The sequence below is a fragment of the Planococcus citri genome, chromosome 4 (assembly GCF_950023065.1).
Source record: "Planococcus citri chromosome 4, ihPlaCitr1.1, whole genome shotgun sequence".
In the NCBI taxonomy this organism is placed as follows: domain Eukaryota; kingdom Metazoa; phylum Arthropoda; class Insecta; order Hemiptera; family Pseudococcidae; genus Planococcus; species Planococcus citri.
This window is the reverse complement of record NC_088680.1, coordinates 25,753,870-25,777,124: the sequence shown is the minus strand read 5'-3', so window position 1 is coordinate 25,777,124 and position 23,255 is coordinate 25,753,870. Positions and strand designations below refer to the sequence as shown.

The 23,255-nt window shown below is 33.1% G+C and overlaps 1 protein-coding gene across 1 annotated transcript in view; it reads left to right on the top strand.

Annotated features, from left to right (window-relative positions):
- The first annotated feature begins 2,830 nt into the window (after positions 1-2,830).
- Positions 2,831-23,255, top strand: part of LOC135842966 (protein O-mannosyl-transferase TMTC2-like) — a 533,307-nt gene continuing 512,882 nt past the window's right edge. The window contains exon 1 of the mRNA XM_065360664.1: positions 2,831-3,184. The gene's annotated coding sequence lies outside the window, so the exon portion shown is untranslated. The remainder of the gene's footprint in view (positions 3,185-23,255) is intronic.

The window sequence follows — 23,255 nt, the reverse complement described above, 5'->3', positions numbered from 1 at the left end:
ATTTTCTTTAAAAACATCTTATGATTGGTCGTTTAGGCATTCAGAAATTTCTCCAAAAACTATTATCAACTCTCTCGAATCGAATTTCACCATTTTCGGTCACTCTGGAGCCTTCAGTGGGGGTTTCAATTCTTCCAGAATTTTAAAATTTCTCCAGAATTAAAAAAAATGTTTTCAGGAGGCGTGGCAATTAACATGAGCAACTGAAAATTGAATTGTGCCTTATCATTTGAGCCAATTTCCAGGTGGACACTTTGAGAGTGTTATTGACCATATTTCCCCAATTACCGTCAAAAATATTCTGGTCATAAAATTTCACTGGGTGGGGGAGGGGAGGGTGGTTGCCTAAAAATCGAGCCAAATGTGAATAAACTTGTTAAATAGGTACATACATAGGCTGAGAATAGGAGAATAGGCCACGACTCAGTTTTTAGCTGCCTAGTGTCTATTTTGATTTTTTAAGCCATCTGGGAAAAGTTCAAAATTCTGGAGAAATTAAAACCTGGTCTTTGGAGGCTCCAGAATTATTCAAAATGGTGAAATTTGGAATCAAAACGTTAATTTTGGACGATACAAATTCATTCGAGCAAAATTTCAAAAATTTCCCCACGAACAGAAAAGTTTTTGCTTTTCTAGAAAAATGTTTTTCCTTATAGACATAAGCACAAATATTCTGGTCAAAAAGGAACGAATTTGAAGTGTCCACCTAGAAATTTGACTAAATGTGGATAAGCTTGGTGAATAGGTTCAGAATGAGCCAGAACTCAGCTTTCAATTGTTCAAATTAATTTTCATGCCTTTTGAAAAAAGTTTCAAATTCTAGAGAAATTGAAACCCGCACTCTGGGTGCTCTAGAGTGGCTCGAAATAATGAAATTTGGATTCGAGAGGTTAATTTTAGACAAGACAGAGCCATTCATGCAAAATTTAAAAAATTTTCTTGCGTACAGAAATTTTTTAAAATGTTTTTCCTTATAAATTCTCGTAAAAAAAAACGCACTTGAAATGTTCTCCTGAAAATCGGGCTAAATGTGGATGAATTTGTCAAATTAGTCGAGAATAGGCCACAACTTGATTTTTAGTTGCCCAAACTAATTTTGAAGTCTTCTGGAAAAATTTTCAAATTCTGGAGAAATCGAAAAAACCGCCTATGGCTTATGGGGGCACCACAATGGCTCAAAATGGTGAAAATTGGATTGGAAAAGAGAGAAGAGGTCAATTTTTGTTAAAATTTTTGTTTCTTTGATTTTTTTTCTTATCTAGGTATTTTTTCCTCAAGATTAATTATCAACATACAAATGAAAATTTGATATGAGCGCTGAATTTTATATAGACCCTTTTTTATATAGGATTTTTTATAACTGGGCAATTCAACAATCCGCTGGCAAATACTGCTCGAAAACGACTTGAAATCACCACTAATAAATTTGCGATGGTCGAAAATTGAAGCACTTGGCAAATTTCACATTCTTCATAAGTCCAATTTTCACTTTCCCTAAATTACAGCAAACAAAAATATCTCTCCAAATAGACCCAAATTCAATGACTATCCCAGACAACCCTCCTGAACTGGAATCCAAAAATTCATAACCGCACTAAAAAACTTCAACCTAACAAACCAAATCTAAGCCCCTTATTTCTTCACGGATGTAATAATCCTGCAATTATAAATATCCCCCCCTAAATTACCAAAAGTTGAAAACGAAATTCAGCTGCTTCCAGTGATGTATTTTTGAACATTCTTTGTATTTTATTCTTTGTCTTTATCAACATTTTTTCCAAGTAATTGGCATTTTTTAAAAAAATATTGTAGTGAATTTATTTTTCTAAATAAACGAAAGAGGGTTTTTTAATAAATTTTATTTTGAAAGTCATTTTTTTTTCTTTTTAAAGGATTAGATAAAAAATATCAATATGACTTAGAAACACTGATGAACAGAACAAAAGCTATCCACTCACAATTACATGGTCCCTATCAAAATCGTCCACCTTTTTTAAAATCTGAAAATTTTTCTCTTGGAGCGCAAACCAATGGTCATTTTATTTTCAGAGCCACCAAACCATAGGTATTTCGCCATTAATTTTGAAACCTGCGAACAGGAAGATTTCACTGTCTTTACCATGGTATAAAATATCTTTTTCCAATTCAAAGCCAATCCAGGCGTAAAAAAATTTAAACCCATTTCAGTACTCTCGGGTAAATAACCGCGCTGGAGAAATTTCCAATCGAGTGATCAATTAGGTACATAAATTCGCGCAGATACCTTCACATCACCTGTCGATATCGGAAACGCGAAACATAAAAAAAAAACAAACAAACATAGGGGGTGGAAAAAAACCCTGCTTGGGGTAGATTAAAAAACGAGAGTAAAATAAAGAAGAGACGAGGAGCGAAGGTTAAACGACGATGGTTTGTAGGGTAAAAAATCACATTTCCATTATATCATTAATGGTATTTACCGGCCTAGCGTCTTTTACAATTAACAAAAGAATTCCAGCCAAGAAACGAATATTCTTGGAACAGACAGGAGGTTTTCATTCTGCTTGCACATTTTATCTCAAGCTCAATTACCCCAAAAATGAAAGGATGTTAAACTATTTGGATTTCGATAGCTGCCGGATTAACGTTACTTCCTTATCATTCGCGCGGCATTAAATTCTTCCTCTCACGGTTTTTTTTCCTCTACCTCACTTCTTCTCCTTTTCCATGTTTAATTGAAAGCTGAATGCGCACATTTTGAAGCGCGCGTGGCGCTTGCGCTCGCCGCAACAGCCTTCGGCAATTTCAGCCCCTTTTGTATTTTTCGGTGGCGGCTTTCGTACGATGGGGCTATCCGTATTACAGTCTACCGTGTGTATTGTATATTTTCGGTCGTCTGTCGTCGGTGTACTTTGTCTCGGGCTGCCACCTCACGTCGTATTGTTTGTTTTGCCTTCGTATTTGTTGCGACGGTATACGATGCGCGGCTATGTTCAATTTAAATATTTACTCCTTTAAATGATACTTTTTGCTTTACGTATGTAACAGATGTTCGAATTCGAATTGCATCTCTCGGTGGTTTTTTTCTCACTCACATACGCCTAGTTTTACTCTACCTGTATCTTTCCTCTTTTTTTTTCAACGTGTTTTGCGGTAATATAACGGTGAAAATTCGCGGTAGCGGATTTTTAAATTTTTCTCAGAGGTAAATATTTTTTTAAATTTTACGTTACGAGATTTTTTCCTTCGCAACTTCGTTCCATCGAGGGAAAAAATCCCAAATTTCATTCGCCCAAAGTATCTACTACGCAACCATGTAATAAGAAGTATGAGAAAAATTCGCATATGTTTCAGTTTACTTAACATTTTTTTGGAAAAAATCCAGCATGTTGTTTTTTTTTTTGCTTAAAAAATTCCTGTTTTCAGGTTGATGGAAAATGTGGTGTTTTTTAAAATTATTTCCTCTATTTTTGAGTACTCGATGTGAAGAATCTTGGTGACACGTGCTTTTCAGCAGCCCGCCAAGAAATTAAAGTGCTAAGACAATGCTTTCGGCGGAATGTTTTCGTAATGAAAATCGTATCTCCGAAGGGAATTCAATTTTAAATCTAATTTATACGCAGAAGAAAACGTTTCGACGAATTGAAGCGACTTTTGGCTTTTTTATCATATTTTTTTCGTGGTACCTACTCGATTACCACAATCTGGGATAGTTTTACTAGTGGGAAGTTTTCACTTTGCTTTAGCTGGAGATTGTGTTGCCACCCACGAAAGTTTTTTTTGATGAATTTTTTGAACTGTTTTGATAGTAAACGAGTAATTAATATTTTACAATTTTTTTTGCTTCATTTTGACTTCTGTCTATAGTGGAATTTACAACCTCAACAGGTTATTCGAGTTTATAGAGTTGTGGGTTGCTTTGAAGGGGAAAAAAGGGTGAAAAATTATACCACTGTTTCATTTTGCATTTTTACTACTGTCAGTATGAGTGCACTGTTTTAAAACACTCGAAAAATTCAACCGAATGTTTAAATTTCCCAAGCGTACCATTAGAATTTCGCTACTCTTGTTGAAATTCCATTCGTTTTCTGCTTGACATGCGAACAAATTAGAAATATTTGAATTATTCGAAGCATTTATTCATATTGTGGGATCGGTTTTTTATGACGTGGATGAAAATTAAAATTATTTTAATGTTTTAATGGTGGTGTGATGTTGGGAAGACTTTAATCAGAGAGGGGTGAAAAAATGAACGTGGATATATTTTGATTATTTTATGCTTGGTTACTCGAGGTGTGAGAGTGCTCAATAAAAAATTGACAACATTACCACCTAAATAAATTGAACAAAAAAAAAAAAAAAAAAAATGGTGGGACGTATTTGAAATTTTTTCCAAATTCTTGACCTTTGACACTTCCCTCCTTCATTAATATGAATTCATAGTTAGAACTCGTTGATTCTTAAAAAATAATAATGTGAAAATGAAACATCGATTGTAATTTTTTTTTTTACAAATTCATGCATTTTTGGAAAAAAACTGATTCAAATAAAATAATCTCACCCTCACTGAAAAAAATGTTAAAAAGAGGTATGATTTTTTCGTATATTATGAATACCTAAGTAATAAAATGCTAGGAATTAGCACGAGGAACTTTTTTGCTGTGGAATTGAAAATATTGGGAAAAAACATTTTTTTACCAGGTATAATTTGATTTTTTCGGAGAAGAAAACTCGAAATTCTTCGACTTTTTTGGGGAAAAGTTAAAAAATTTTGAACTTTGTGTTGATAACTTCGATTTTTGATTGGAACATCAGCTTAATTTCTTGTATAGAATTTTTTTTCAATAGGTATCTGAATATCTGATGGTTTGTAGATTTTTTTCCAATCAGGTACCTTAGAAGAATCAATTTTGAAAGGCAGTTCTCAATAAACTTCGAGGTGAAGTAAATTGAAGTTTTTTATTTTTAATTGTCAGTCACAATTTGCTTTTATAATTTGTCTGCTCTAATTGAGCTGAAATTGAGCTCACCGATAAAGCATGTCCTCTGTACCTAAGAACCAATACGTTTAAACCAATAAAGCTATTTTTTCGATTTTTGATGAATTTTTGAACATGGCAAGGGATATAAAACTCAAGAAAATCGCAGTTTCAAATATAAAATTTGCCCCTCAAATCAATTTGAGACCTGTTTTGAGCTGATCCCGGACCAATAATTACGAATAATATACTTTCCAGTTTATTAAAATTGCTTCAAAGCGTTGTAGTCAACTTCGATAGCTTAAAATATCCTATCATGATATCGGTAGGGAGGGCGAGGAGAATATCAAGAATCCGAAGTGGATTGATAAGTGCATTTTTCGCAAGTTGAAAATCTCATTATTTCGGAAAACTTTAAAATTAACTGTTTGAGTAAAAAAATAGCGTACTCAAACCCTCCTTTATCAGCTGTAATATCGACTTTCGGAACGATCTCAGCAATTTATATTTGGGGCTTTCTACCTCTTAATCGTCACAACATTCAACTCTGTATGTAGACAGAAGCTCTTTCAGCTATGAAGAATTTACCTCTGCAGTTGCAGAAAAAAAATCCTGAAGAAAAATTTCGCAATTTTTTTTACTTGTTCAAAATGCAAAAAATTAGAATGGGATTCCTCACACGAGTATTCTGGGGGGGGGGATAACATGACAAAATACTGAAAGTACATAAAAAGGAATCAAGTGAACGGAAATTTTTGAGGACCAGATGTTAAATTTTAGCTTGTAGAGTTCAGATTTTCATCACATCTTTTTTAAGGCTATTGGCGAACCTGCTAAAAAAATTACTGAAATGGGAAGTTTTTTGTCTCTCAAGTCACCGATTTTGTTTTAAAAAATTCTGAAGGATTTTGAACAAATTCAGCGAAAATCTTCATTTTGAGTTGAAAGTGTCATTTGGAAAAATTTTGATGACGGAAGTGTCCCTGAAGGAAAGATATGAGTCCTCAAAAAGGGTCCATTTTTTTTTTTTGGAAAAATCGTGCTTTTTTCGCTCTAGCCCCATACCCAACATGTTTTTGGAAAACTAGTCGAGTTCCAAAAGATGATATTTAAAATTCTGCTTTGACCTTGGTCATTGCAATCAAAACTTAAGACCACTTCTAGGGTTTGCAAATCGCTTATTTTCGGGTAAATTCGTGTTTTGAAAATTTTTCTTTCCCAAATAATTCGCATTATTTATGCCAAAACATCGGAAAATATCTTTTCTGAAGCTGAGGACATATTTTAGAACGCAGTGGTACCAATTTTTTGATAAATATAGCCAATTTCAAAAAATCTAAAAAATTGGTATCCAAGTTTTGGATATTTTTCTAAATTGAACACGTCATAGCAAAAAGGACATATGTGAAAAGTTGTATTTTGAGAAAAAGCTGTGTGAAAGTTGGTGCGCTTGTGAAGAGTGTACCACATTCAGTAAAATTATAGTACAGGGATTGTACTATAATTTTACTGAATGCAGTACACTCTTCACAAGCACACAAACTTTCAAACAGCTCTTTCTCAAAGTACAACTTTTTCACATATGTCCTTTTTGTTATGACGTCTTCAATTGATAATAATGGTTAAAAAATTGGCACCACTGCGTTCTAAAATATTTCCCCAGTTTCAGAAACGAAATCTTTTACTGTTTTGGCTTAAATAATCAGAAAAAATTGAGACGAAAAAATTTTCAAATCACGAATTCACCCAAAAATAAGACGCGATGCCTACACAAATTTTAAACCTCTTAGTGGAACCCTAAAAGAGGTCTTGGATTTTGATAGCATTTGCCTACGTCGACGCAGAATTTCAGATACCATAGTTCTTTTTTTTTTTTTGAAACTGGGAAATTTTTCCCTATAGATAGGTTGGAAAGGGGCTAAAACGAAAAAACTACGATTGTTTCGAAGATGCTCCCTCTTCGAGGACCTACATCTATTCAAAGAGCAAATTTAAACTCAGTGGGAATGAAAATAACCATAGATTGTGTGAGCAGATCTGATTAGATGAGATCAGACCTGTGTATGTATCTGAAGAGATGAAAGAAATCATACCTTTTCAGATACGTAATTGTGATTAGGTACGTAGTTGATTAGATTATTGATTAAATTTGAGCAGATCAGAAAAATGACAAAATCCGAGCACATCTCATTAGATCTGAGTTCATCTGAACAAGTGAAATCATACCATCTACCTAGAGAAAAGTAATCACACCTGTTTAGATTTTTATTGATCAGATCTGGTTTAGATCCGTTTAAACCTACTTCACCAAATCAGATTAGATTAAGTCGAATTCCGACATTCTACGAGTAGGTATCCAATTTATCTCGACTACATTCCAAGAGGATCAGCTCAGATCAAAGCTTGGATCTGATCAGCCCGGATCAGGTTCAATCATTTTCCCATACAAATCTTGATATGTGTAATTAGGCAGCTATAACTTTGTGTGGATCTACTTTTTTTGGACATATTTCAACTACCTACCACCACATTTTGAGGGCCACTTTCGACATGAGTAAGAAAAGTTGTATTTTTAAGCCCATAATTTTTCAAAAAAATTCCCTACAATCTCAAAATGCGTTGTTCGCTAAATAGAACTCCGCGAATCTTCTAGATCATATTTCAAATTTGTTCTGAAATAAAATCCTTGAAGTATTTCAAGTCATAGAAATAAACCATAAGTAGGTACGTAATTATAGTTATTCAAAATGGTGATCGTATTCTTGAAAGCCAATTGACGTTACAAATAAATAAAAACACAGTATTCAAGTAAAAATATCCTCACATGACACAAAACAGAAGCCAGTCAAATCAAAAAAGTTTACCCAAAGGCACGCGATCATATTCAGTGCTATTTTATTTCAATCTCTCCTCCACTACTCTCCTCTCCAACCATAACTTCGCAAAAAAAAACTTCAAAAGTTCTCTTGTCATCTACAATTTTCTTATGACCGCGTTTATTTGTCATCCACAATTTTTTTTTCAAACCTTTATACTTGAACTAACTCCCACGCTGTGAATTTATTTCGACGAAGAGAGAATTCAGGACAAGCAACTCGATAATTCGTTATAAAATTATAGGAACGTCGAAGGTTTCGTTAGCTTAATTTAGGTATAAAACAGGTCGAATAAGTTTTCTAGTTTGTCGCCTATGGTTGCAAACAAATGGGTTTCGAACCCAAGTAGGAAATTTGTTTACAAATAACTTAATAATTTACGAGTTCGTTTACCTACGCTCGTTTTAGCTGAATATTATAAATGACGGTAGCGTAAAGTAAAGTAAAAAAAAACTTATCGTATAGAAACACAGTGGTAGGTATCCTTTTCCCCTCAACACGTGGGTGAATTTTTTACCTAAAAGGATGAGAAATTCTACACGTTGTTAATTAGTTTTTAAATCGAACACATTTTATAATGCAGATAATTACTCTAGAATGCGAAATGGTAGAGAGAGATATACCTAACGTAGGCAAAAGAGGAGGAGACGGAATTCGCTTACAAATTAACCGGAGCTTGCGGTGGGCTTTAAATATTTATAATTTGAAAATCTGGCGAATCCAAATGACTCGGTGGCAAGTAAAAGAGCAGAGGTACGATACTAATGTAAATTTAATTTTACGTATTTACATTGTTGTTTGGCCAACTGTAAGAATCACGGCCAGTCCAGGGATTCCAAAAACACAGCAACACAGCGCACAACGAATTGTTTTGCTTTCTAATTTTCTTGTTGTAGGTATACCTAACCTACCTAGTACCTACTCGTAGTTAGAAAAGAGTACAAAGTTAGCTGGGATAAAGGAGTTTGTTAATTTTAGCTAAGTTTTTGTGCGAAATAAATGTAACCGTAACGGCTTCCATCGATATGATGAGTGAAACGAGATTTCCTCTCTCAAGTTAGGTAATTACGTTTGGTGGACTTTAATCTATGTCGGAGTTATTTTAACTTTTGCTTTTTTTCTCTCTCTCTTTCTCTGCGTTGCTTTCGTACGAACCAACGTCGTAGTTTCACAACTTGGGATTTTTTTTTTGGCTCAAGTATGTGTCGTAAATTTTCTTGAATATGTTCAGGTAGGCAGTTTTTTACCTTCTAAAACAGCCAACATATTCGGTATAAAGTTTAATATTTTTTCTTTCCTTCGCTGTTTTTTTTTCTTCTTTCGCTCGTTGAATCTTTTTCGCGAGCTTGCAGGATATATTTACATAATCCATAATTCAGACTAGAAATTGGTCTTGCAAAGATATGTTGCGGGTGATTGATCTATTGAAATTTTCAACCGTAGATTTATTTGAAAATTGATCTTTAAAATGTTGTTTTATGCGGCTAACTTGATGAAAATGACGTCGAGAAATTTCCCGAAATAATTTATTAATTTATAAATGACATGTTTTGCCTATTTTTTATGTATTTTTCGATCCCTTGTTTTTTTTTGTTTTGAATTAACAGTTTTCAAGTTTTTTAGCTTGAAAACCCCTTCTCAAAGATACGTCACTCACGCTGAAATTTTTGCATATTTTTTGCATATTTTTTGCATATTTTTTGCATATTTTAGATGAAAAAAATTTTATAAAATATTGCATATTAAACATCGTATTTCTGCATACAAATCTCAGTTCTAGTAATAAAATTAAGAATTCAAGAAAATAATCAGAATCATTCAAAACTGTAGGGTTGTGATCAGCTGGAAAAAATCGACGAATCTGTAAAATTGTTGGTCTGTGACTTTTTTCTCTATAGAATTCTTCTGGAAAATACAAAAAATTTTCTATGGAGAAATTTTTCGGAAAAAGTTCCTCCTAGGAAGCTTTTTTTGCGAGAATTTTTCCCTGGGAAGTTGAGAGGTTTTCCTCCAGAATACTTTCCTCTGGAAAGAGTTGCATCAAAAAAGTTTGTTTGGAGAACACTTTTTCCCAAAAATGTTTTTTCCTAAAGAATTTTTTCAATTGTTCATCTTCGGAGGATTCTTTCTTGGAAAAGTTTTCACTGGAAATCCTCAAAAAAATTTGTTCTGGTAGGTTTCCCTCGGAAATTATTTTTTCAAGTATTTTTCTGAAAATTTTTTTCCAAATATGTAGAGGAGAAGGTACAATTATGGACCCAGGTACAAATATGGACCCCCCATGGTTTAGTGTACAACCACTAGCGCTACGGTCATGCTGGGTACTAAAAATTATACTAGTAGTGTAGTATCGATGATCCATGTACTTATTTCGGATCCATGCAAACTTGGGTGTCTCTCATCAGCAATTGTTTTTCTTTGCGCATTATTTTCTTGCCAATGGAAAATTTTACAAGTTTTTCATTCGGTAATTCATCAACTTCAAATAAAGTTTGGAAAAAAAATGATTAGCGAAGTAAGTAGCTTACAATGTGTACTTTCAAAATATACTTTCATATTTGTCTGTACTTCAACTGATTTTCATAATTTTTTTCATTTTTCATAAACTGAGCCGATTTTTTGCATGGGTATAAATATGGACCCCTAAATTTTTTTACCTAATTCTGATTCAATATTTTTTAGAATATCGAGAAAAGTGTTATTAACAAAGAAGACAAGTCCAAAGTGTCAAAATGGAACCATGATTTTTTCATTTTTCATAAACTTGGCCAATTTTTTGCATGGGTATAATATGGACCCCTAATTTTTTTTCATCTAATTTTGATTCAATGGTTTTTAGAATACCTAGAAAAGTGTTATTAATAAAGAAGACAAGTCCAAAGCATCAAAAAACAGCTTTAAATAAATTTTTGTTCAATTTTCTGAACTTTTTATTCATTTTTTGAGGGGGGTCCATATTTGTACCCGAGTCCATATTTGTACCATTTTATGTCACTTTTCTAAATTTCAAATTTCTCCGTGAGTTTTCAACAAAAGAAATAAATTTTTTTACACAATATACTAGAGTCTTTGGCCTTTCGAATGGTATACTCGAAAAAAAATTTTGATAATTTTTTCTACCCTTTAAAGCCAAAAAGCTAGAGGGGGCCCATATTTGTACCTTCTCCTCTACCTATTTACTTATTTTGAAGTCTTTCTCGAAAAATTTTGGAAAATTTGTCTCACAAAAACTTCTTTGGGTGAATCTTTTTTCAGAAACTTTCCATCTGATGTTTTTCCGATGAAATTTCTTGCTATAAAATTTTCTATTGAAACTTTTTCTGTAACATTTTTTTTTTTTTGAAAGTTTCCCTCAAAAAAATACTTATTTTTCTGGAAAGTTTGCATAAAAATTTAAATATTGTCCATTTTCCAAGAACTTTATCCTAACTAGAAAGTTTTTTTTTTCGTTTGAAATATTTTGTTTTTCAAGTAGGTACATACCTAGGTATACTTATACTTATTTATCTGTTTTCCTGAAAATTTCATCATCATCATTGAACTTTGACCCGGTGAGCTGTTCAGCCTGTCTGGGAAACTGTAGAAGAATTGCTCGTCGATGTATCATCAAGTCTTTTCTTCCATCTTCCTCTGCTCCTCCTGCCAGTTGGAGTGTATTCTTTGACTTTTCGAGGGGACCGTTCGTCAGGCATATCTTTTAATCATCTAATGATTGGCTCTGCTCCTAGCTCCTTCAGGATGTCTTCGTTCCTTTTCCTACCTCGTCTAGTATATTCTGCTGTGGCTCGCATGAATCTCATTTCCACTGCGGTTACTCTGCTTTTTATATCCTTTCTCATTGTCCATGTTTCACTTCCATACAGCAGCATTGGTCTTGCCAGCATATTGTAGATTCTTATTCGAGTTTCGGCTCTGACTTTTTTTGGAGGTATGGCTTGGTTTATCGCTCCGCTTACTCTCAGGAATTTACTGATCTTGAGTTGTGCGTCAACTTCTCCTTCATATGACAGCTCACATCCGAGATAGGAATAGTATATTACGTGACAGGAGCGGAAAGTATGCAATTAACGAGTGCAAAGTTTAAGGAGTGAGGCGAAGCCGAGCGACTTAAATCGCACAAGTTAATCGCGTTACTGTCCAATTCTGTCGTGTATACTATTTTAATTTCATATAAGAGGAAAATAAATGCTGAAATTTTAAAAAATGATTAATTTTGAATTTGTAAACATGTGCGGAAAACAGTTACTTTCTCCCTAGAGAGGAAAGTGACTGTTTTCCGCACATGTTTAGATAGATGCGTTAAAGACGTATTTTCCAACCACAAAACTGTCTAGGAAACTACTAATTTTCCGATCATATGAAATTAAAAGCTTTTAACTTGTTCCACTGGCAGTCCATTTACAACAATTTTACTGCATATTGGCTCTTTCCCCTTGAAGGCCATCACCTTTGTTTTTGAAGACGAGATTCTCATTCTGTACTTAGCTACTTTCTGAAGGTTGTACATTGCTCTCTGCAAGTCATCTTTGTTGTCAGCAAAGACCAATATTAAAAAATTTCAATTCTCACAAAAGTTTTATGAATTATATTTTTGAACATTTTTTTCTTATGAGCTTTTCTGTAAAATATTTATCCAGCTCCTCAGATATTTATGTGTTCAATTCTTACAATCTGCAGTTCTGAGCACAAATCGAAAACCAACACGAATCACTCTTGGTTTGGCATCTTGCGAGTAAGCCAATGCTGATTGTCAATAGTGAAAATACACAGGCAGGCTAGGGTCACCCCCCCCCTCATCCCTTAGAAGTGATGTAGTCCGTTTTATTTGTTAATAAGTGTTTGTTTCAACATACATTAACGTAATGTCGATTTAATTTATGGCTTCTCAGATCATCTATCCATTATCCGGACATGGAAAACATGTGCCCAATATTTACATGTCGCCTTTCTACCAATAGCTGCCACCTCACCTAGTATTAGGGGATCAAAGGGAGCGGCAGTCCATGTGTACAGTGTTAGGGGGAGGTTGAGATTTACCTTTCCTAGGGGTTGCATTCTCCCATCCTAAATTAATCATGATATTGCAATGGTGAGTGTTTATCAGTCATTAATTCGATATCTGGTTGAGAGATATGATTTTAACCCATCTCTGATTAATCTGCCATACCATTTTGTGCAATTGCCAGGTTTTCCTGTGAACGTTTTGATTGATCTAGTCAGATTGGCCTCTGACCATAGAAGCAAGGAATTATTCGCCTTGCTCACTCACAGAATAATTATAATTACGTATTAATAGTTATTTTGGTATCATTAGCTGAACTTCTGTTTATAGTTATTATATTATTAAAGAAGTATAAACGGTTCTGTTGAGGTGTTTTATTACATTTCAAGACATTTCTGGTGTAGTTGAGACTTAGTGTGATCTATAGCCTACCCATCTGAGCTAGTCAGGTAGAAAAGAAATATTCCCTCCCTAGGGAATAATTCTTGGAAAATTCCCACACAATAATCACAATAATTCTTACCATCTCCAATCATTTTAAGTCCCCTCTTTACACGCTTTCTCAGGAAAATTTATGAAAGTTTTGCTTTTGCTTAGAAAAGCTTACCTTAAGGAAAATTCAATCTTTTGAAAGTTATTCTCAACCTTTTTTTGGATTTTAGAAAATATTTTTCCTAAATTTTTTTGAAAAATTTTTCCTTGGATATTTTTTTATGGCAGTTTTTTCCTCAAACCTTTTTCTCCAAGTGTTTTCCAAAAGCTTTTTTCCCAAAGATCTGTCCTTTGGTAAATTTTCTCTGAAAACATTTCCTCAGAAAATTCTCATGGGAAGGTTTTTCTCCAAGAGAAAGGTTTTTAATATACAAGTATAACAGTATATAGGCTAAATCTTTTTTCAATCTTTTTCTTGCAAGTTTTGCTTGGAAAATTTTCTAAAATCTCATCTTTAGACAATTTTCTCCTCGATAATTTTTTTCATGAATGTTTTTTTACAAAATAGAGACGTTTTCTCCATAAAAAAACTTCTTTATTGAATTTTTCTAGGAAGTTTCACTCTGAAAATCCTATTTGGAGAGGATGTTTTCTGAAACGTTTTTCTCTAATAAATTTTTCCTCGACAACATGTTTCTGAAAAAGTTAAAATGTTTCTTATGTTAAAATTTTTCTCAACGAATTTTCCTTTGGGATGTACTTTTTGGTAAAAATTATCCATATACAAGGGGTTTTTTCCATCTTCTGGAAAATGTTTTCTCGAGAAATTGATCTTTGGAAAGTTTTTTGGTGGAAAATAATTTTTGCGAAATGTTTCTGTCGATTTCACGAGTAAGTTGTTGGGCTATTAAAAAACAACTTCTGTTCTATAATAATCATCAAAATTCCAACCGAAGAAAAATTCATCTACGTATACCACCCACCAATTCTGTTTGCAGAAAAAATCATATTTTTTATACGTAAGTACTCGTAGATCATGAAGATGAAGGAAAAAATTCAATTCCTGATAGAAGGAAAAATACAGAATTAGGTATGAACAAGCACAGAAAAATTTGATATTATGAACAAGAACCAATTTTTGTTTTAAAAACTTTATTAACGGGTATTAGGCCGGATTACAAAAATAAATTTTGCTAATTGTTCCTAAATGGATTTGCAGATGCCAAACTTTGACCGGTTTGATTTTTTTGAATCTGAGCAAATCGTTCGCGAACGAAATGGATCCAATTCTTCATGACAGGAAACAAATTGTAAAATGAAGTAACTCATGAAAAATGTTAGCCCAGGAGGGGTGGGTGGTATACGTAGATGAATTTTTCTTCGGTTGGAATTTTGATGATTATTATAGAACAGAAGTTGTTTTTTAATAGCCCAACAACTTACTCGTGAAATCGACAGAAACATTTCGCAAAAATTATTTTCCACCAAAAAACTTTCCAAAGATCAATTTCTCGAGAAAACATTTTCCAGAAGATGGAAAAAACCCCTTGTATATGGATAATTTTTACCAAAAAGTACATCCCAAAGGAAAATTCGTTGAGAAAAATTTTAACATAAGAAACATTTTAACTTTTTCAGAAACATGTTGTCGAGGAAAAATTTATTAGAGAAAAACGTTTCAGAAAACATCCTCTCCAAATAGGATTTTCAGAGTGAAACTTCCTAGAAAAATTCAATAAAGAAGTTTTTTTATGGAGAAAACGTCTCTATTTTGTAAAAAAACATTCATGAAAAAAATTATCGAGGAGAAAATTGTCTAAAGATGAGATTTTAGAAACCTGAAGAAAAAGAAAAGATTGTGATAATGCCATATGTCCAAAACACCACAGACAGGATTGGAAAGCTGCTCAGGAAACATAACATAAAACCAGTGTTCAAACCTCTCAAAACCATCAAAGACACAATCCCCTCAACAAAGGACAAAGTCCCCTTGGAAACAGAAGGAGTATACAAAATAACCTGTGGATGTGGAAAACACTATGTTGGGCAAACTGGAAGACAGATAAAAACAAGGATAAAGGAACATGAAAGTGACACAAGGCATGCAAGGGTGAAGAAGTCAGCTGTGGCTGAACATTCAGCAGAATGCCAAAAGACAGTGGACTTCACCAAAGCCAAAGTATTGTCAAGAGAAACAAGGTGGACTGGCCGGATGGTGAGAGAAAGCATCGAAATCTACAAGCATGGCAACAATTTCAACAGAGAAGATGGTTTCACCCTACCAAGAGCATGGAAGCCTATACTCCAAAAAAGACAAATCTCAAAAAGCTACCAGGCTGAAAATTGGGAAGAAAACCTCAATCAAGGACACACCCAGGAAATGGGACAAAGACAGGACAACACCCTAGACTCTCACTCAGAGGACCACACCCAACACAATGAGGGAAGAAGCCACACCCTTGTGACAGGCCACACCCTTAGTGCTGGGACCAATCAGGAGAGAGACCACACCCAACTTGGACCTATAACTAGATCTCAATCAAGAAGGAACCCTCAGTGGTGAACACTGCTCTGAAGAAGCTAGATGTAATTCTTGCGAAATATTAGCAAAATTTATTTTTGTAATCCGGCCTAATACCCGTTAATAAAGTTTTTAAAACAAACAATGAGTGGCCGTATTAGTTTCAAAACCCTTAAGAACCAATTATAGCAAAAGACTACTCGTAGGCAGTCACCCCACGCGAGTATCCTTTTCGATACCTTTATAGTTAGGTACCTACCCTTTATTTAGAAAAAAATATAATTATTAAGATCTAATTACTCTCAGATAGGTACTCGTATTCTAGGTACGATAATTACACGGTTTGTTATTTATACCAACTCGAATTCTCCAAGAATTGGTATCTGATTAATTATTAGCATGTTGGAAGTTAATTATCATAATTGATCGACTGTTTCAATAATAGGTTTCGATGGTATATCTTACCTACTTTCTTTAAGAATTTCCTTCCTCTTCGATACTAAAAAAACTGCGTTAAAAATGTAGAAAACTTGCAAAACACCGATTCCTTATTCAAATTACTTCGAGGTAAATTGGCTAAAAAAAAAAAGAAGAAGAAGAAGAAAAGAAGTATTCGCTTACAACTGCGCAGCTTTACAAAGTCGAATAATAAATTCCTTTAAAAGTAATAAACAAGCAATAAATAGGTGTATAAATTAAAAGCATAGGTACCTAGCGAAAGAAATAATCTTTTAAAAAGTTTCCTTTTTTTCCATTCAGGTAGTGTATTTTTTTTCTGCTACTGTAGAGGTTTTTTATTCATCAGTCCGAGTTTCTCGTCCATTTATCTTGTCTGTACTATTTGCTGGCTGTTCACATTGTTGTGATTGTAATTACGAAGGAAATTTCGCTAAAATTCTTATCTCAGCGTTTTCAACATTACCTTTTAATTCGCATTCCTGTAATTTTTTTTTCCACTCGTAATTACACAGGAACCGAAAAATTTTCCACCGAGTAAATTACATGAAAAGGTTACACAAGTACACTTGTTCTAACGTTATAGGAATACTCGTATAGAAAAAAAAAGTTCACTTTGGAAGTTTTTTTTTTCTATCTTTTTCGCCAATATAAGTAAGAGAGAGCCAAAGCGTAAATCCTGCGTTATGAATTTTAGCCACAAACATTAATGAATCATCGGGCGACGAAACTTCTCTAATAGCTTACCACATACACGATCATTAGTAAAAGAAAATGGCGTTTTCTATATACATATTCTGATTTACGCGAATAAAATTCAACCAACGAGTTCTTTCACCCAATTAAAATTGTCATCCGGCAGTTAGTTGATTTACAGTGCTCATTCAGCAGTAAAAATTCTGCTCATAGTTTCCTTTAGAGTGAGCTTAAATCATAACTTAATCAAGTTTTATCTTAGAACATGGATCGTATACGTATATAGTACAATATGTGCATTTATGTATAGTTTCATTGCTCAACTCGTGTGTGACAAATTAACTCCAGCAGTGTTCTTCCTGCTTCCTCTGCTGAACAAAAGTTTTTTATTCATGCGTATTTTTCGCCATATTCGCCATACTATAAACTTCCAAAGTTATTATCTCTTTATCGTCAGACCAAACTGAGAATGAAATTTTAACTCGTGTAATATGTTTTTTAATAAATTACCTATCTACTTTTCACTTCTCTTCCATCTCTGAGAATTTAGTCTTTGAGAAAGTAGATATGTAGGTACCTACCTACTCGTACGTTGTGTTTGCCAGTAATTGGTATATTTTTTACCAATATTTTGAGAACTCGAGGAATTTTGAGGAATGTAAAATCAGAATTAACGTTCAACTTTCAAAGAGACCATTTCATAAATAAAAACATCAATACTTAGGCCTACATAATTCACTTACCTATACTTGTTGGCTGAAGTAATTTCCAACTTTTACGCGGTAACGCTGCATAAGAATTCAGGTTACCAAGTACTTATTAATTTTTAATCTTAGACGAGTGGGAAAATTGAGGGCAAATTCGTATAGAAGTTTCTTTATGAAACATTTTGTAATACTCGAAATCATGTATTATAAATCTTTACGTGGTCGTACAAGTACCTACAAAAATACACAAAACATTTGTAAAATAATTTCGAAAAAATAAACACAACGTTCATTTATTCAAAGTCTATTTTTAAATATTACATTACCCACGAACGTACTTACTCGTCGAGTAATGCACGAATACCGGGATAAAATTTCGAAAAAAAGAGTAAATATTTTACGAAGGCAATTATCTAATAAAACACATTTGTGGTATTACAGTCTTTTAAAATTTACATTAAGCAAACGGGTAAACACGGTGGATTAGCATAGAATAAATGAATTTTTTAGCAATTGCTAGTTCGCCTGAAATAAAGTTGAAAATATCCATAATTATTTTCAACCTTGAAAAGTATAAGCTTTTTTAATCATTAATTTTGGGGTTTAAACTGTATTCTTTATATTTTCCACCCCTATCGTATACTTGTGTATAAGTAAAGGTATTCTATTCGACACGAATGTTTAAAAAAAAAACACAAGAATCTTCTGGGTTTTTTTCTGCTTGAAAAAATTAAAACGAATTAGCCCGGTAAATTTAATTACATCGGTTCGAAGTTTTATGGTATGAAAGAGTGTAAAACATGGTACATCATATTGTGTTGTGTAGAATTAAAGAAAAAGTATTATCGGTGCGTGCTGTGTAACTGAAACAAGTAAAAGCTCGTTTTCGTGATTTGTGGGGTGTTCAACGCTGCTGGAGTTCCGGACAAGTTTCATTGTCAATAGATTTATCGTCTTTATTGAGACATTTTTCATTTCCACCAAATAATATTTTTCGACTTACCCAAGAATTATGTCGGTAAATTTATTTTTCAGATTTTTATCAAGAAGTTAACGAATGTGTTGCGATTTTCGCGTCTCCGCGTCGTAATTGCTGAGTTCAATTTGGGTGGACTTGGTGGCGCTTATTTGTACTTTCGGGTGGATTTTCTCATAGGTTGGGTGATTTTTTTTTTCTTTGTTTGAGGTTCGTGAGCGAACTGTAGGTAATACTGCATTCCAATGTTGCTGTGAGTAGCAACAATTTCAACTATTCTTGGGAGGGGGAGGAGGTGTTTTTTATTTTCTGCATTTTCAAGAAAATTGCCTAAATAATCAACCAAAAAAGCTGGTATAAACAAATCAAAAGATTTTTGAAACTTGAAAAAAAACATAATCATTACCTACCTACTTTTAAATTTTTTTCCAAATTTTTTAAAAATCATGTTGATTTTTTAAAAGTGGCAAAAATTGATACAGAAATGATTGAAAACGAAGCAATGGTTGATAAAATATATTTTTCAAATTGCTCAAAAACTAACAAAAAATCACATAAAAATGATTGAAATGTCTCAAATTGTTGCAATTTTGTACTCAAAAAAAATGGAAAATTAGCTCAAAATAATAATCCCTAATGAACCTAGAAATAGCACAATTACATATTAAAACATTGACAAAGGATCCATGAAACTTGGTAGGTAAATAAATTGACATAAAAATTGATTAGATACCACATCAGCATTTTTTGATAGAATAAAAATTACCCAAAATTTTACAAAGTACAAAAAATGCTGAGCAAGAAGCTCCCTTCTCAAATTTCCATTTATGCCTCAGAATTCTTGCAAATAATATTTTTTTTAAAACATCTATCGCTCAATCTATTTCCATATTAATACCCTTTTATGGATGTCATGTTTGAATAAATAAAAAAAAAATTTTAAAAATGAATGAAAATCATAGTCAGTGAAATTTTTTTTGAAAATTTCCCATTTCAAAATTCTTCTAAATAACGTATTTTTTCCAAGAAAAAACCTCCTTTGGTTTCCAAATCAACATTGATTTTAATATATTAGAGCCTCTTAGTTGGAGAAAGTCCAAAAAAAGTGAAATGCATAAATTAAAAACAACAAACAGTTTGTTAGTTTTCAATTTCTGTTTCAGAATTTATTTCCACATCGCCACTCTCTTTCAAGGAAAGCCCTTTTTGGTGTCCCAAGCACTGTCGATGGGAGGCACTAGGGCACCAACATTTTTTGGGAAAGACTAGAGAGAGTTTTTCTTGAGAGGGTCTTAGAAGAATTTTGATCCAAAAATGAGAAATTTTTAACGAGTAAATTTTTACAGGTTTCAATTTTTAATTTTTAACAATTTTTTCTAAATTATGACGTAGAAATGCGAAGTTTTCAACAAAAAAAAAGTTTACTAATTTTGATTCACTTATTCCATTTTTTTACAATTTTTTTCGAAGTTTTGAAGCCTCATATCTCTACAGAAGGTTAAAAGTTGAGAACAGGGGGAGGTTTCATCTTAAAAATGAGATTATTTGGGAGAATGCCGACGCAAAAATTGTGAATTTTTAAATAAATTGTATCTTTATTTTAAAAAATTCTTTATAAAAATCAACAACTTGGTAGAAGAGATAAGTGGGAGAGGAAGGTTATTATTTTACAGATTTTATTCACTTTTTTTACATTTTTTGAGAGCAAATTCGAGTGTGAGATTTTATAATTATACATTCACAATTTTCCAGAATACTGCTAAATTTTCCAAAATTTTCACCAGTAAAGTGCCTACACAAAATTTTCCCAATACTTATTTAAACGAAAAATGGTTCGGAATATTCTTCTCAAACTCTCAGCTTTGGCTACAACTCCCTCTTCAACATTTAAGGAGGCAATTTTCATTTTCATGCACTTCTATCCGTAGAAAAATAGAAAAAAAGTCTATTAATCAGTTAATTAATCTCAAATTTTATCACAAAGAATAAAACTCATTTTCATTAGATAGAAGAGCCGGAGATTCGATTTCCAGTTCCTAATAAAACGCTCCTTCCAGAAATCCACCAGTTTAGACTAGCCGAGCATACAAAAATAATTTTTGGAAGATTTAAAACTTCAAAAAAGTTTCTTAAATATTGAAAGCACTGAATATTGTAGAAAAAAAACGAAAATTGTGGTCAGTACGTAATTTGTCTAGTTTTTAAGGATGCTGATTTTGAATTTTATTTCATTCGATAGGAACCTTTTAAGACCTCACAATACCTACTCAAGTCTCCAAATTTCACGTAATAATTGAAAAAGACACGTGTTTGAGGTCTTAAGGAGGGGACTTGTCTAAAAAAATGAGTTGAAATTCAAAATCAGTCCTTGAAAAAATTCAACAAAGCATAAATTACACAATTTTGCAATGCTGTTGAAATTTGAGTCCTTATTTCAAGCTTAGGAGGCTTTGATCGAAAAAATTGAGCTGAAAATTGAATTGAGCACCTCTATAATGATCTAAAAAATTACAAGAAGCAAATTTTTCAATTTTTTTCAAAGAGGGGGTCTGATTGTGGAGCTCATAGGGCTTAGGTATGTCAGTTAAATTAGAATTAGGGTCATTCTACGTCAATTCAACCAAGAACTGGTAAGGGAGGGGGGGGGGTCGGCGATTTTTTTGAAATTTTTGCTGTGGAAATATTCGAAAGGATGACTAGTGGCGCAAATCGCAGCCCTCTAGCCCTTTTTCAAAGGCTGCTAGGGGGTATCAAAGTTTTCAGTGAACTTGAAATATCATCCATTTAGGCAGTGGATTACTCGATAACCGCGATACCTACCAAAATGGAACTTTTTCCAATAGATAGAGGTTTTGAAAGCCTTTTTGGTGATAGCATAAAAATCAGTGTTGACACTTTTTTCGTGCGAAAAATTAGCTCGAAACGTTTCAAAACGTAATTTTCATATCGTTCCGATTCTCAAAAATTCTGAAAAAAATATATAATGGACAACTGTTCATGCTGAACAACATATTAAAAAATTGGGATGGAGTGATTTCGTAAAGTCGATTCAAAAAATTTTAAATTTGCGAAAAAATGCGATTTTTTTATTCAAAACATGAAAAAAAGTTTTGATTGGTGAAGTTGACCCATTTGATCCATATTATTTTTATCTGTTGAAAAAGTTGAAAAAACCCCTTTCACTCGATGAAATGAACTCATCACAAAAAATCAAAATTCGAAAAAAAATCAATTTTCAATTCCAAACAGCAAAAAAAATTTTAATTTATTCAGTTGCCTTATTTTGATCTCTTTCTGACGTATTTCATGAAAAAGTTGATAAAAATTACACTCTTTGCAAAAAAATTAAAATTCGTTTATTTTTTGAATTTTTTCGAACTTTAATAGCTTCTGGATTTGGCATGGGTTCATTTCAAAAATAAGAGCTTTTGCAAAAAAAATTATTTTTGAACTTTCAAAATTTCTGTAAAATGGGTTTGAATCTCGTTCGTTTCAGCATTCTTTGAGACTTTGCAGTCAGATTTACTCAAAATTTAAGCAACAATGTATGTTATAGTACTCTAAATTGTGGTAGGTTGGGTAAGCATTAAAACGAAAAATTTGATTCGCACAGAAATAGACAAAAACTTTTCTTCGACTTTTCGCTGAGAATTGATAAAGAAAGTAAAATGATGGGGTTCTTTAATCTACTCAGCAAAAGAAGTCCATAAAACAATTTTTGAAAAAAATCGATAAACCTGAGAAAAAAATAGTTTTTCTATTCACCATTGTAAATTTACAGAAAGGTAGGTACTCGTTTTCATCTCAATTGTGCTCAAATTCTCTGTTAAAAAAACAACTTATATTCGATACCAATAAGAATAACAAGTCTCCGAATTTATGAAAATTAACCTCGCAGAGAAAATAAAACATCAAACGATTACCTACTATACGTCTCGTCTCGTGACCAAAAATTACCAAAATAACTGGTCCAACATCTTATCCTACTCGTAAGGGGGAAAAATAACGAGAGAAAAATTCAAATTCACATCGTTAGCCCGAACAAGAGACGATGCTGAGAACGAAAAGGAGATGGAAAAAAACACATCTTATCTCGGTACACATAAATTGGCTGGTTGTTTATTCGACATGATTTCGGGATATTTTTTGTATACATCGAGAGGTTTATCGATTGAGCCGAGTCTCGGCGCGTTTTCACATACAAAGGAATGTTAATCCATTTTGAATAGAGTCTAATATTTTAAAATTATGAACCGGCACGCGCGTCTGTTTTGTATATCTAGGGGGTAAAACGTACTCGTAAAACGGCATAGAAGGAGAAATTTATCGTATATATGGCGAAATACTTCACGTGTGGTTTTAATATCTAAAACGGCAGGATATGTCGCCCGATATTTCGGCCTGTTGTGCATATTAAACACGAGCTACTCGTACCAGAAACCATTCGCAAAATAGAGCATCGTACGACGCACGTTTTTCCAATTTTTGGCAAAATTGTTGCGCGGAAGTTTACTACCATATTCCGACCTTTGGAGAAATTTAAACTCGACGTCGACCTAACACATCTGATAAAAAACTCGTTTTTTCCCGCTTCTCATTCATTCTGTGTGTTCGACGAGGCGTCTTTTCAC